Source organism: Numida meleagris, chromosome 4, assembly GCF_002078875.1.
Source record: "Numida meleagris isolate 19003 breed g44 Domestic line chromosome 4, NumMel1.0, whole genome shotgun sequence".
NCBI classification, from domain to species: domain Eukaryota; kingdom Metazoa; phylum Chordata; class Aves; order Galliformes; family Numididae; genus Numida; species Numida meleagris.
Window position 1 is genome coordinate 10294183 of NC_034412.1, and position 13465 is coordinate 10307647.

The 13465-nt window shown below is 50.9% G+C and overlaps 1 long non-coding RNA gene across 2 annotated transcripts; it reads left to right on the forward strand.

Annotated features, from left to right (window-relative positions):
• LOC110398331 lies at positions 5325–9196 on the forward strand. 2 transcript variants are annotated; one of them, XR_002438326.1, is made up of 3 exons: positions 5325–6251; positions 8152–8641; positions 8727–9196. It is a non-coding gene; the product is annotated as an uncharacterized LOC110398331 (long non-coding RNA). The 2 variants fall into 2 exon arrangements; XR_002438325.1 differs by lacking the exon at positions 5325–6251 and having other exon boundaries at positions 7990–8641.

Here is a 13465-nt window from a genome sequence, read left to right on the forward strand (position 1 = left end):
ATTCGCTGTGTGTGAAGCAGCAGTGGATTGCTGCTGTTTGTGTGCTTCTCACAAGTCTGCAATGAGGCTAACAGCAGCCCAGAGTGCCAAGAACAGCATCAGGCTCAGCCCAGGGGCCAGAAATCCACATGATGGGATCTGTGTCAGATAAATGAGCTGATGGAATCTAGCTTGCTTGCTATAAAACAGAGTCCCAGCAGCTTATTTCACACAGACTGGTCACATCAGGCCCAACAAGATCACATACACAGAAGGGTACAAAAACTCTTTTGGGAATCCTCACGAGAGATGTCTGCTTTAAGTTACCAAATGAAGTGAATATCATTTGCCTGCATTGGAGACAGTAATATTAACACTGCATTTCAGATGTCTACAGCACTTTGCAGGGATTAACTACTTAACCCTCATAACAGCTTCAAGCAATTTCTGCTTAAGCATCATTATTCCCCATTTATATCTCACGGGTAGTGATATTTCTCCAAGCCTAAACTTCATAACCAGCAGCTCTCAGATGCAGGATGGGAACAGGAACTCCTGCATGCTCCTTGCACTGCCTTCCTGTGTCCCTAGAGAAACCCAGCAGCAAGAAAGACTACTGCTGGGGAGTTCAAAAACACGGATGTCAGCAGATGGTTCGCATCCCACCAGGAGCCAGCATGCCAGCAGGGGTCAGAGCACCACACAGCCTTCCTCTCCTCACAGCTAGATGATTGGTTTCTCCTCAGTGTCCTGCTGAAATCCTGTCTTGATATGATCTGAAGGATCTGAGAGACCAGTTCAAAGGACCTGACAGGTGAAGCATGCTGTGCAGATGGTGGGACAGTCAGAAACAGCACCTCTGTGTTGCAGTAAGAGCAGAGATCCAGCAGAGTGGTCCAGATATAGCGTGCAAGCCCTGCACTGAGTAACAGCCCAGCAAGAAACCCACTCTGGGAAGCCAGCGCTGCATCCATACTGGCTTAGCACCTGCAGATGGAGCTACACGAGCAGAGCAGCATATGTAAAGAGCACGCACAGAGAGCACCCACTATGCCCGGAGGCTTGGGGGAGAACCAGGCAACGGAGCACCTGGGTGCAGGAGAGGTGATGCTGCCTTAGCCACTGATTTTGGCACAGGAGGGCTGAGGCTCCCCATGCTGTGCAGAGACTGTTTGCTTTGGAGGACTAAGATGATACTTTGCTGCTGTTTTCTAAGTGATGTGGAAAAGAAAATTCAACAGAACTGTGGAAGAAGTGCCCTGCTAAAAGCACAAGTCCCCACACCAACAGCCATACAATGACGTGTCAGCACACTCGCTCAGGAAAAACACATTTTGCACAGTTTAAGGCAGGGAGCAACGCTACCACGGCACGGAGCTATAGAGCCTCTCCTCGCCACGCTTTGCAGTCAGCATAGATGTTCAGTCCCACTGATCCAGAGAGGCTGGCCCTGACCCCAGGGGCTGCCAGGGGAAACCCTGTCCTCGGATTTCTGTCTCCTCCAGCAAAACCCTCCTTCCTGAACCTTGGTTGTTTTTGTTTTTTTTTTTTTTTTTTTTTTTTCTCCCCTTAAAGGAGGAGAAAAAAACTCCACCTGCTGCCACGAATCTCTCTATGAGCTTTGAGGGAAAAAAAAAAAAGCCAACCACGTGAAGGAAATAAAAAGAAAGCAGAAAAACCCTGCGAACCCCCCAGCCCCTCCCCAGCCGCCTCGGGACGCAGCACGGAGCGCGCAGCCCGGCCCCGCTCGGTGCGGCCGCTCCGCTCCCGCCGGGTGCAGTTCCGCGGCCGCCCGGGTGGCTGCAGTGTCCGCTCTGCTTTGGGAGCAGCGGGAGCCCAGCATCCCGGCGGCAGCTGCCAGCCGCGGGCTCCTGCATTTCCAGCACTTAACTCCCCGGGCTCGGCTGCTCCGCAGCATCCTGCTCCCTGGGAGCCCAGGCAAGGGAGAAAAAGGATCTGGGAGGCCTCTTGAGCTCAGATGACCCAACGGCCACCATATGAAACAGTTATAAATCCTCCCGTGCCCTCAACACGGCATTCTCAGGCACTCCCCCTCTTGCTGGAGCTGGGCCTGGCTGTATAAAGCATGTCTGCGCTGGCCAAGGTTGGAAGGTAAATACACAGCTGGCTGCCTTATTTATCAGTTGGGTTTTTTTGGCTGGAAACAAAGATGACTTTAACCAGTGCAGAACTGGGCACAAGCTGGCTGCCTGGCCCCACAGGAGCAGCTCACCTGTGCCCTACTCTCAAACCTCACCAAGTTCAGTATGGACCCTAACAGGCTGTTTCTTACACAGCTGCTGTTAACTGGGATGCACCCTTTCTTGCTGCACATGCAAGAGCTTGTTTCCACCAGCCGCAGAAGGACAAGCATCAGAGCTGATTCCTGCAGCAGCCCCACTCTCTGCTTTAACCTTCTCACCCCACACCTTCATCAGCCTCATCCCCTTCAGCCAAGCCTCCAGACTCTGTCCCTCCACTTTCAGGGCAGCCCATCCCCTCCCTTCCAAGATCACCCTCCTTCTCATGCCCTATCTCCATCACAAGTCCTTTCTTGCTGGCTTGCTAATCTCTCAAGATAAGGCTGCCAAGGAAGCACAGGAACCTGCACCCCACGCAGGGGAAAGCCCTTCAGCAAGGCATATTACCTTGGCTCGCTGTCATCCATCTTGGGTCAGCATTGAACAGGGAGACCCCAGTAGGAGCCATAGAGTAAAAACACCCTTCTTGCAAACTGCCTTAGCTGCTTAACCTCCTCCAGACCTGGTGTTTTATATATGTGATTGCTAATAGCCACCACGGGGCTTACCCACCGTAATGGCACAACAAGCTGCAGAGCTCATGAACCACACCTGCTGCAGCTCCCAGCTCCTCCTCTGCCAGATGGAGAAACGAAAGGTACAACTGAGATTGTGCAGATAAGGTGACACAAGCTCATTCCTGCTTCCAGACGATGCCAAGGGATCACCCCTGCAGGTGACAGGGTTTGTTGAGGGGATGGCAGAGGAGATGCTGTGTCGGATGGGTGGGGTGAATCACGCCTTGCTGCCGGTTTCTCTCCATTGATAATGACAGGAGACTCGATGGCTGCTACAGATACCGGTACCTGTGCTGCTGTGCTGGCAGCTGAGCCCTCAGCCAATTGCGGTGGGCTCTGCTCTGCCACAGGATCACCAGTTGGCCTGTCACCATGTGGTGACACACCACACAGGTTCATGCCACTAAGTATTCGCAGCCCTTGGTTTAAGGACCCAAGAGCCCAAAGATGGTTTTCAGAGACTTCTGGCAATTTGGTTAAACGATGTCACGACGTGCCTGGCACAGCTTGTCATACAAAGAGGTGCTTCTATGTTTTAAATATGGATACAAATGAGGTTTTTTTTACAATAAGGACAACAAAGCACTGGCACAGGTTGCCCAGAGAGGTGTCGAGTACCATTCTTGGAGGTACCCAAGGTCAGGCTGGACGGGGCTCTGAACACCTGATGGAGCTGAACTCCCTGTTCACTGCAGGGAGCTGGACCTGATGGCTTTTAAATTTCTGTTCCAACTCAGACCATTCTATGATTCTATGAAATAGTCTCAGCTCCTTCCCAGGGCCACATCCACCACCTCTTCACCCTTGTGCAGTCTTTGCAGTCAAGCTGCAGCTCCCCTTTCTGTTCCTAGTGCTCAGATTCTCCTCCCCATCTGTTGGTTGTTTTTTTTTTTTCCTACTTCTAAAGCCATCCATTTCCACTGGCAGAATAGTCGCCAGGTTTGAGGCAAAAGCAGTGTTAAGATTATTGTTCAGCTGCTCCACACTTCAGTCTGGAATGCTCCCCCCCCCCCCTTTCTTTTTTTTCCAGGAATGTTGTAAGTAAATTCAGGGCTGAACAACAGACCAAATGGGAGCCGTCCGAGCTGCCCACGTTACAGGTATGGTAATTCCAAACTGATCCTCCTTTGTGCTGATAACAGGGCTTGCTATTGTTTTCCTGAAGTCCACATGTCCAAAACCACTGCCGGTGTAGATAATCGCAGCGAGCACATGCTTTTGAATCTGTTTCTAAAACAAGCCTGGGATTTCAGCTTTTTAAAAATCATGGCCATGATTATGTTTTGTTTTGGGGTTTTTTTGTTGGTTTTTTTTTTTAAACACAAAAGCAAAACTTCCCATGGCTCAGAATGAAGAAGGATCTAGCTCTTAAACACAACATATAAAGGGGCCGATGTGCCCCTCCTTTGCCTGCTTGTGATGAATGAACAAAGCCTGAAAGCTTTCAGCATTTCCCTGTTGGTTTTTTTTTTTTCCCCTTTGATTTCATTTCCTTTCTCAGCTGCAGAGGCCGAGCAACGTGAATCTCTCCTGCTTCTGCTCTCTGACTTCAGTGGTGATGCCAGGTTAAGCTCCATCTCTGACAACAACATAGGGTTTCCTTTTTCCTTTTAGCTTTGCTTGAGCTCATGACGGCCATCCCTCCATCCATCTCTTTGCTGCTTTTGTGCTGCTGTACAGCCAAGATCGCAAACCTCACAGAGCTGGAGAAAGAAAACAAGCAAGGGCTCGGTCAGTGAGCAAGGTGCTTCCAGAGGCTATTGAGAGGTGAAAACTAGGGGATGCTTTGGCCTCTTTGCTCTCCAACAGCTGGGCAGAAGAGGTTTTCTTGGGCTTCACTGGATCTTTGCTGGATGGGAGCTCTTTACTTTGTAGTCGCTTTAGCATAGATGCACATGACGCACAATAGAAAATGGGAAAAATCCAACATATATTTAGGTTTGGGCAAAAGAAAGGGAAGAAAACTTCTCCCCTTCTGTGTCCTTCTTGCCCATCTCCTGGCTCATCCAGCACAGACGTGGGGCTGTAAACATGTTGACACTCGGGGCCTAATTCCCCATCGTGTGACACTGCTGCGGTGCTGCCGAGTGTCCCAGTGCAGAGGGATTGTAATTACATCTCACCTTACTGAGTGTTTTGGCTTGCTCGCCTCCTATTGCCTCCCCAGACCTGCCCGACTCGTTCGGCCGCTGCTACCAGACCTGCTTATTATTCTGCACACCCACCCACTGCCCTTTCATGTGCATTCATGTTTGTGCCTAAAAGCTGCAAAGGGACATTTTTGGGGTGGGGGGGGGGGGAAGGGAGGGAAGCTGATGAGGGTTTGGTGCTGCCCCCCACTCTGGGGCTCTGGGGCAAGCAGGGATGTGTGCTCCATTTGGCACACAGTGATGGCAAACAGAGGCTGTGAGGGTGAGTCACACTGTTACAAAACACGGAAAATTTAATGAGATGCTTCCTGAAACTTCAGTTCTGCTCCCACAAAACATGAGAGTGAGGGCAAACCAGACAAGAGCAAGAGAGTGAGTACAGGGCAGGATCCCTGAACCTGACCCCTTCTGCCTCCAGGTATAGATGGAAGCAGCCTCTTGGGGTGAAGCCTTGTTCCATCCGACGATGCTGGCTTCCAGGCGCCCTGATTCTGTGTGTCGCCATATGTGGCAATGACACCGAAGAGGGCTCTTGCAGCAGATGGAGAATCATAGAACCATTTGAATTGGAAGGGACCCTTAAAGGCCATCTAGTCCAACCCCCTCCAATGAACAGGGACACCTACAGCTCCATCAGGTGCTCAGAGCCCAGTCCCCCTGACTCTGAGTATCTCCAGGAATGGGGCACCCACCACCTCCCTGGGCAACCTGGGGCAGTGCTTTGTGGCCTTACAGATTGCGTTGAGTGGTGCCCTTCAGACAGTGTCCCCAGACGGGGCAGTGTGACACTCGCACCCAAATCCATAAATCCTAGAGCGATGCCTCCATTCACTGTCTGATTCAGCTGGGTTGGAAGCAACACTGTGATGTACAAGGAGCTTCTCAGTGCAGGTGAATGGCAGAGCGGGGCTGAGTCAGCCACCAGGACTGGTCACAGAGCATGGGTGTGGGTGTCCCTGCACCAGCAGCACCCTGGGCTGTCACTAAACTGTGCCACGGAGCAGCTCAGAGTCTCAGGGACTCAATCCCAGCCTCTCCCACAGGTGTGCCCAAAGCCAAAAATAGGACCGGATTGAACAGAGGAGCACGTGCATAGGCTGGTGTCCATGTGAGAGGTGGAAGATTTGTGTTCCTCCTCCGGCTGGCTCAGAGGCTGCAGATGGGTTCCTGAGGGAGTGCCCTCACCTTGGGCTGCTGGCTGTTCTGCGATTCCCCCGCTCCAGGTGTGCCTGCTTGTATAAAATGCCATCAGCCTCCTGGACCACGTCACCCCCAGTCTGCTCCGCCTGGCCTGGCTCCAGCAGGTGGGAATTCTCCATCGCCACTCCCAGCTCCTTGCCCTGTGCTCCCGGACCAATGCTTTTACTGCACAAAATCGGCTCCCTAACTTTCTATTTAGGTACAAACACACAAGGGGAGTGGGGATCGTTGAGGTTTCATCAGATTTCCGAGATGCTGGCATTGCAGCAAGCCTAAGCATGACCCAGCGAGGCACTTGGGACAGCAAATTCCAGGGGAGGAGAAACTGCATCAGAACAAAGGGAGTTTGTCTGCGAACAGGAGCACAAAGAAAAGTCCTCATTGTTTTAGCTGGAAGAGAGAAATGAAACTGTTTCTAAAGTTAGGTGAAGCTCCCCACCTCGCACCCATCCCTCATTTGTGACCCAAATTAAAACGAGTCCTGGGGCAGCACCTACCTTTACCAAAACGAGTTATTTGCATCAGAAAAGCACCGTTAAAATAGAAGGCTCAGGCAGATGCTGCTCATCTGGTTCACCTGAGCTCCTTCAACTGTCCAGGGGAGCAGTCCCTGCCCTGCTGCCATGTAACTGTGCTCACAACCAGTGCGAGGACTGCAGAGGGGCTGTGGCAGAGGGGGATGCGGGCAGCCTCCCCCCAGCCCCGTGCCAGCTCAGCCGGGCACCTTGCCTGCTCCCACTGAAACTGATCCCGACCTTAACAGAAAAGGGGAGCGTCCTCCTGGATGACTCAACAGTTCCGAAGAGTGCACTGAGAAACAGGCAGCTGACATCAGTAAATAAGCTTGCTTTCGTTTTCGGGAGTGACTGCTGTGCAGGATGGGGATCAGGTGGCTTGGTTATCCAACGGAGGCAGGGCTCAGTCGAAAGTTTTGGTGGTTGGTGAGAGTCCGTAGCCATGGGCTGCCCTGGGGCACCTCCAGATCTGGAAATGTGATGGCATTTCCAACAGTAACAGTCAGGAGAGATTGAGATCTTTCCTGGATGTGGACTGATGTGAAGCAGCAAATGGAACAGGGGCTCACCACAAGTACTGTCAGAAGCTCATCAGCCACATTTGGGGCAGTTCTATGGTCACAACCAAGAGAGAGACCCTTTTTGATAGGGACCAACGCACCCCTTCCTGCACTGGTGTGGGGAAGGTAAATGTGTTCTGTCTTTGACCTGCTGCTTTGCTTAATTCAATCTAGATAAATGTGGCTGTAGCCTGTAACTGTTTACTGGATGGTAACTACCGACAAGGTCTGCTAGTCTGAATACAGACCTCAAGCAGCTGAGGAAAGGGATGCGATGACAAAGGTAGCTGTAATAGCAGGATAAAGGGAAAGCCTCTTCCCTTCCTGTGCTGTTATAACAAACAAGTGGATTTAGTCTTTTCCCCAGTGGGAACACCACGTAACAATAACAGAAATCACCCCATAAATGGCAGCACTCCCAAGTTTCCATACCCTTCTGGTGCTGTTCGAAGCCCTTTTCGAGCAGATGCTGCGATTGTCCCCAACCTTCTGGCATCTGCCCTTGCACAGTGAGCCCAGCGTATGTCCCCACACGTGTGCACGCTGGCATCAACACACTCGTAGTCCTGCAGGTCCTGCTTGGAACGGGTCCTGCTGTTCCCCACTGCAAATTGTTCCACCTCGCCCTGCTGGAAGGCTGCCCGCACACACACAGGCACAGCGCTTCCAAAAGACCGAGTTGTCCTGAAAATCTAGCTTAAAGTTTTACTGATTGTAACAGAATAACTGGTTTTCACAGATGAGTAAGAGCAGATACTGGTGTTTTTATTAATTGCTACCATCAAGCTTCGTTGTACTTTCGAGCTGAATGAGTGTAAGTATACACAGATGGGTGTGGGAACTTGTCCCAGATTGCACCTACCACATTCTTCCTGTCTTCTCTGGAAGAGATATCGTCAGTGTAGTAACCACCCTTCGCCACCCTACAGGTCTGAGGCTGGATGGAGCTCAGAGCCTCCCTTCCCACCTGTCTGGGTCAGCCAGTGTGTGGGCAGCTGGCACTGCCCCCACCCCGTTCTTCTGGTCTGTGTGCATGCAGCAGCTTTCACAGCCCCAAGCTCACCGCTTTTGGCCAGAACTGAATTCACGTGTAAGCACCTACCAGGAAAAAAAGAAATGTCTGACGCTGAGGAGACTGTAGCACCAAGGGGGCATGGGAAGGATGGGAGCACCGGGAGCAGAGCCCAGGAGGATGCTCCCTTGCCCTGCTGGGTGCTGTTCCCAGTTCTCCCACTGCGCCTTATGGCACGTTCATCAGCAGGTGCATCTGCAGACGTGTGCGGTCAGCCGTTCCAAGAAGGAAATCACCATCAGAGATGCAGAGAAGAATCAGCCTTTGGTAGGAAATCACCTCAACTGCTCTCAAGTAGAAAAGGTGCTGCCCCGAGAGGAACCTTTCCGGTTTCGGTTTGCTGCATTGTAAGTTGTTTTCCAGATGAATTCCAAGGGGGGAGGAAGAGTGATTGTTCTGCTTTCATCAGTATTTCTTCTGAAATTCTTTCAGTTCTTCTGAAAAAGAGTGGAAAGTGAGAAGTCCTGGAAGAATCTCCCATGGGAAGGCAACGATGCAGTTACCACTTCCAGCTCCTATTTGTGCAGATTTTAATCAAAACTGCCCATCAAAGGGGAAAAAAGGACCCCAGAGGCCTTTCTGTAAATGTCCTCATGGAACCAGTTGTACTCCTGTGCTTGTAAATCTCCCCTCTGGCAGTAAGGGAGCAGTGAATGCCCTGTGCTTCGTGTGGGATCTGCAGCTATCCTGTAAGGAATGCTGCAGCGTTGGAACCGGGGATGGGCTGCAGTAAGGACACATTCCTAGGAGCCACAAAGGGTTTGCTGATAGGGATCAGGGGCCATATAGCCCCTGGCTGCGCTCCAGAGGTGACCACACCGTGGCTAGAGAAATAAGACCCCCCAGCCCCAAAGCTGTCCAAGCCTGCTGTGAACTGTTTTCAGTAAACCTCAAAAGCCTGATCTTCTGTACTGCTCCTGTTTACCTTGTCGCCAGTAAACTTCTTGCATCCGAGACATTATTGAATACCTGGCACACGGAGGCACCTCCTCCTCCCATTTATCCCTCTGCACTTTATTTGCTCTCATATCCCTATAGGTAGCATTTCTTTACCATCAGTGGAACAACCAAGTTGCCTCCTGCAGGGGAGTCCAGGTTCACGGTGTGTGCTCGGGGTTACTGAACAGCACCAGAGCTGTTATTGGCTTCCAGTCATGCATGAGAAAACTAATTGAAGTGCAGACATTTGGTCTGTCCCACCCTTGATACATTACTTATTTTTCCAGCTCTGAGCTGTTTACACAGCACCTGACAAAGCTGAACTGAAGCAACGGATTGAGGGGCTGGGGAACGATGCTGTTTGTATGGTACTGGAGGAATCAGGGTTAGCAGGGCACTGAAGGGAAACACTGCCAGTTCACATACAGTGTACCACTGCCCCTTTAGCACAGCACAGATTTCATTATCCAGGTGGATAATAGGAGGAAAGGGAGGGCTAACCTCTAGAAGCCAGAACACAGATAAGCGAGCTTGCCAGTGTTAGGAGGGGGTGAGCTGGCTCGGACCAGGTACTTTAGGAATCAGTTTGAATCCCCTCCAAACCTTGTGTTTTTGGGCCCAGGCAGACAAAGCAATGCAATCTTTCAAGCGTTCTCTGTGTTGACACAAACTGCTAAGCTTTGTGCATGCCAAGATAAAAAGAGGCAGCTTCCACTAGTCCATTATTCAGTGCTAGACAGCTTGATTATGATGGAAACAAAAGACACTTTTGCAATATTGACATTGTGATCTATGGTAACCAACAAGTCCTGAGAGGCCTGCCACATTTTGAACTGCTATTATTGCTATAATTAACGTTTTAAACTCAATCTGATATACCTTACCTGTCTTCCTTGGAAAAGGGTTCACACAAAATGCGATTCTATCGCAGCAATTTTTGTCTGCTCCCAACTTGGGTCATGATGTCATCACATTTCAGAACTAGTTCTGGGGAAAGACTGTAAGGAAATTCCTATTAAAGCATGGTGGTATGGTGATAAGAGCTGCTCTGCGTCAGGAATAATTTGTGCCTGTAGCAGAATTAGGTGTGTGCAAGGAAAGGCTTGTCATTTTTCTGCAGCCTTGGCCCTCCTCTCCGCTAATGACCAGACAGAGTCTTAGTAATTTTTTTGTTCTAGTTTCTGAGAAATTCTGCAGAAAACCTGGAAGTTTCACTGGCCTGCAGTGCTCACCAGTGCCACAAGCATGGTCCAGTTCTCTTCTGCCTATGAGCTGAAGGGTCTCAGCTTTGCTGGTCCAGCTTCAGCTGATGCCAGCAACCTGAGCTCAACAACTCATCTGTGGAGGAGGAAGAGAAGGTTAAAGCACCAGCACTGGCGACATTTAAACTAAAAGGGAAATTCAGGTTAGATTTTAGGCAGAAATTCTTTACTCAGAGGGCGATGAGACCCTAGCACTGCTGCCCAGAGAGATACGGGTGCCCCAGCCTTGGAGGTGCCCAAGGCCAGGTTGGATGGGCCCTGGGCAGCCAGCCCATGGCAGAGGTTGGAGCTGGGTGGAATTTAAGGTCCCTTCCAACCCAAGCCATGCTATGATTCTGTGAACTTACTCCAGAGTTGGCATTTTCTCAGTCTGCAGGGCTTAGTCCTGCAGGTTTACCCTGACACGAGAAGCAGACAGCAAGAGCAACAGTCCCATGAGCTCAAGTGCAGCACAGGTACATGTAATAATTGATTTATTAACCTGCTAGGCAAATGGCAGGTGTGTTTCAGCCAGGACAATAGTGTATCCCAAAATAGGACCAACTTGCAACACAATTACTATTTGCTGCCTGTCTGTCTGTCTGTCTGGGCAGTAGCTCTTACTGAAGAGCCAGTATTCCTGCAGCAGATGCCAGGGAGGCATGCAGTGCCCAGCTGGGGGCCCAGCAGGCTGCTCCCCTTTAAGGCAGCCCTGGTAGGCTCATTCCCAGCCCCGTTATTTTTGCAAGGCTGACCCAGCCCAGCCCAGCCTGTTGTTGTTTTTCATGCTGATAGAACATACCGCAGCTCCGATGTGAGCAAACACGTTAATATCAACAGAGCCTTTTCCCCAAGCTAAACATACTATGGCATCAGCAAATTACAGGGCACTGTAAATTAGACTCCTTCTTGTGCAGGCTCTTCTTGCCAGGCCAGGAGCAGCACATCCCTCCCTGAAGAAAGGCAGCTCCTCTGCTCCTTGCATGTGGCCATGTGCTCGGGCACAGTCCTGGTCCGATTGCAGTGCGTTGAGGGAGCTCTGCAGGACACAGGTCATGTATCTCCGAGCATTTGTGCAAGGAGATGTTTGAGCACACGCGTTTCTCCAGGGGAGGACAACCCCTTCATCCCATGCATACTCTCAAAGCTGCCTTTTGTCATGTTAGCTTGTGCCCGTAACTAAATGCATGGTGGGGAGGATGGGTATCCCCATGCTGTCCTCCAGTTTCTGAGTGCCTGAAGTGAGCAAGGGCTCAGACAATTCCCCAGAGCACCTGCTGGGAAGCCCTGGAGCAGGTAAACAAGCAAGCAGGCTGCCTGGCAGACCTGTTTTGGTGGATGTGATTTTACCAGACCTTTTCCACAGAACTGCAAAGTGTGGAGAAACGCTATCAGAGGCCTGGGGAAAAAAAAAAAAAAAAAAAAAAAAAAAAAAAAAAAAAAAAAGGAAGAACAAAAACAAAAGAATAATTAAAATGAGCTGTTGAGCTCTTTTCTCTGGAAAAAAAAAAAAAAAAAAAAAAAACACAACGAAAGCAGCCCACGCTCTCCCATCCCCCTCGCTGGCACCGTGCTCGCAGGAGCAAACTGCGGCCATGGGGTCCCGCACTGCCCCACGGCAGAGCCCTGCACACACATCTGTGCGCAGCCGAAGTTAAGAGAAGTCCCCCCCAAAACTCAGCACGCACAGGTAAATGATTATTTACAGCTGTGGCACGGGAAGCGTTACACAAGCAGAGGGTGGAGCGTGTTCCAGCACCCGTCCAGGGCTGTGGGCAGAGAAGCCTATCAGGGCTGTGCTGTTTTCACTCCCCCAAGACTGACTTAACGCTGTTTACCTTGTAATAAGAATGCTATTTCTTGCTTTTTTTCCCCTTGGCTGAAGTTGTTTTCACGGCCCCCCTGCTGCTGTGCTGCTGGGGAACTGCTATGGGGCGGGTGGGAGCACAGCATCCCACCCTCCCACCTGCTGGACCTTCTGTGCCACTTGCAAATTAAAAATAACATTAAAAATTACAGCCCCTGCCTGCAGCAGGAGGGGAATCCATGGCAGCGGGCAGCTCTTGGGTAGCTGAGTCTCTCCTAGGAGGCAGGGAAGTTGGGAAGCTTGGCAGCAGCTGTACTCCCCTCCCTGCCTCCTGCACTATGGTCTCAGCTCTTTTGTCACGGAAGGCTGTCTGCAAACTGTGGGGCACTGTCAAAGGCTGGTTTTGTACCCCTCACTCCTGGGAGTCCCTGCTGGAATTGCCAGTGTAGATCCTAAATTGTGATGAGATTGTTCATTCTCAGCCCAATGTGAAAGCGCAGTCTTTTTGTCAGAGCAGACATCTTCCACCTTTCTGGAACAGGATGCCCAGAGAGGTGGTGGGTGCCCCATCCCTCCAGACACCCAAAGTCAGGGGGATGGGGCTCTGAGCACCTGATGGAGCTGTAGGTGTTCCTGTTTGTTGCAGGGAGTTGGACTAGATGGCCTTTAAGGGTCCCTTCCAACTCAAATGATTCTGTGATTCCTGGACAAAAGTCGATGATGCAACTCATGTAGCTGTGGCATTTGGTGATGCGGTGGAAGCACAGAAATGTGAGGGTAAGAACAGAACTTGTGCAATGCCCCACAGTGTGCCACAGCTGACACAGCCCAGCCTGGCAGCCCTGGCAGGAGCTGTGATTGGCTGTGAGAGCTTTGGAAAAGTCCTTCCCCAAGGAGGGGATATGGACAGCTGTGGAGGGGATGAAGGACAGAGGCCAGTTTTGAAGCCAGATGAAAAGGTAAGGGAGTTTAGAGAGAAAATCATTCTTTTTTAATGGAATGATTTTGGTTTGGAGCAAGGCAAAAATTAAACTGCAAAAAAACTCTTTATATGGGAAACTTTACCTCAAAATTCAGGTCCCTGCCACAAAACTGGGCCTGACTGATGAACCAGGCAGGAGCAGAGGGCAGTTCTTGTGCCCAAGGCAAAGCCAACGGGCTGCCTGGCACCCAGCTCCACAGAA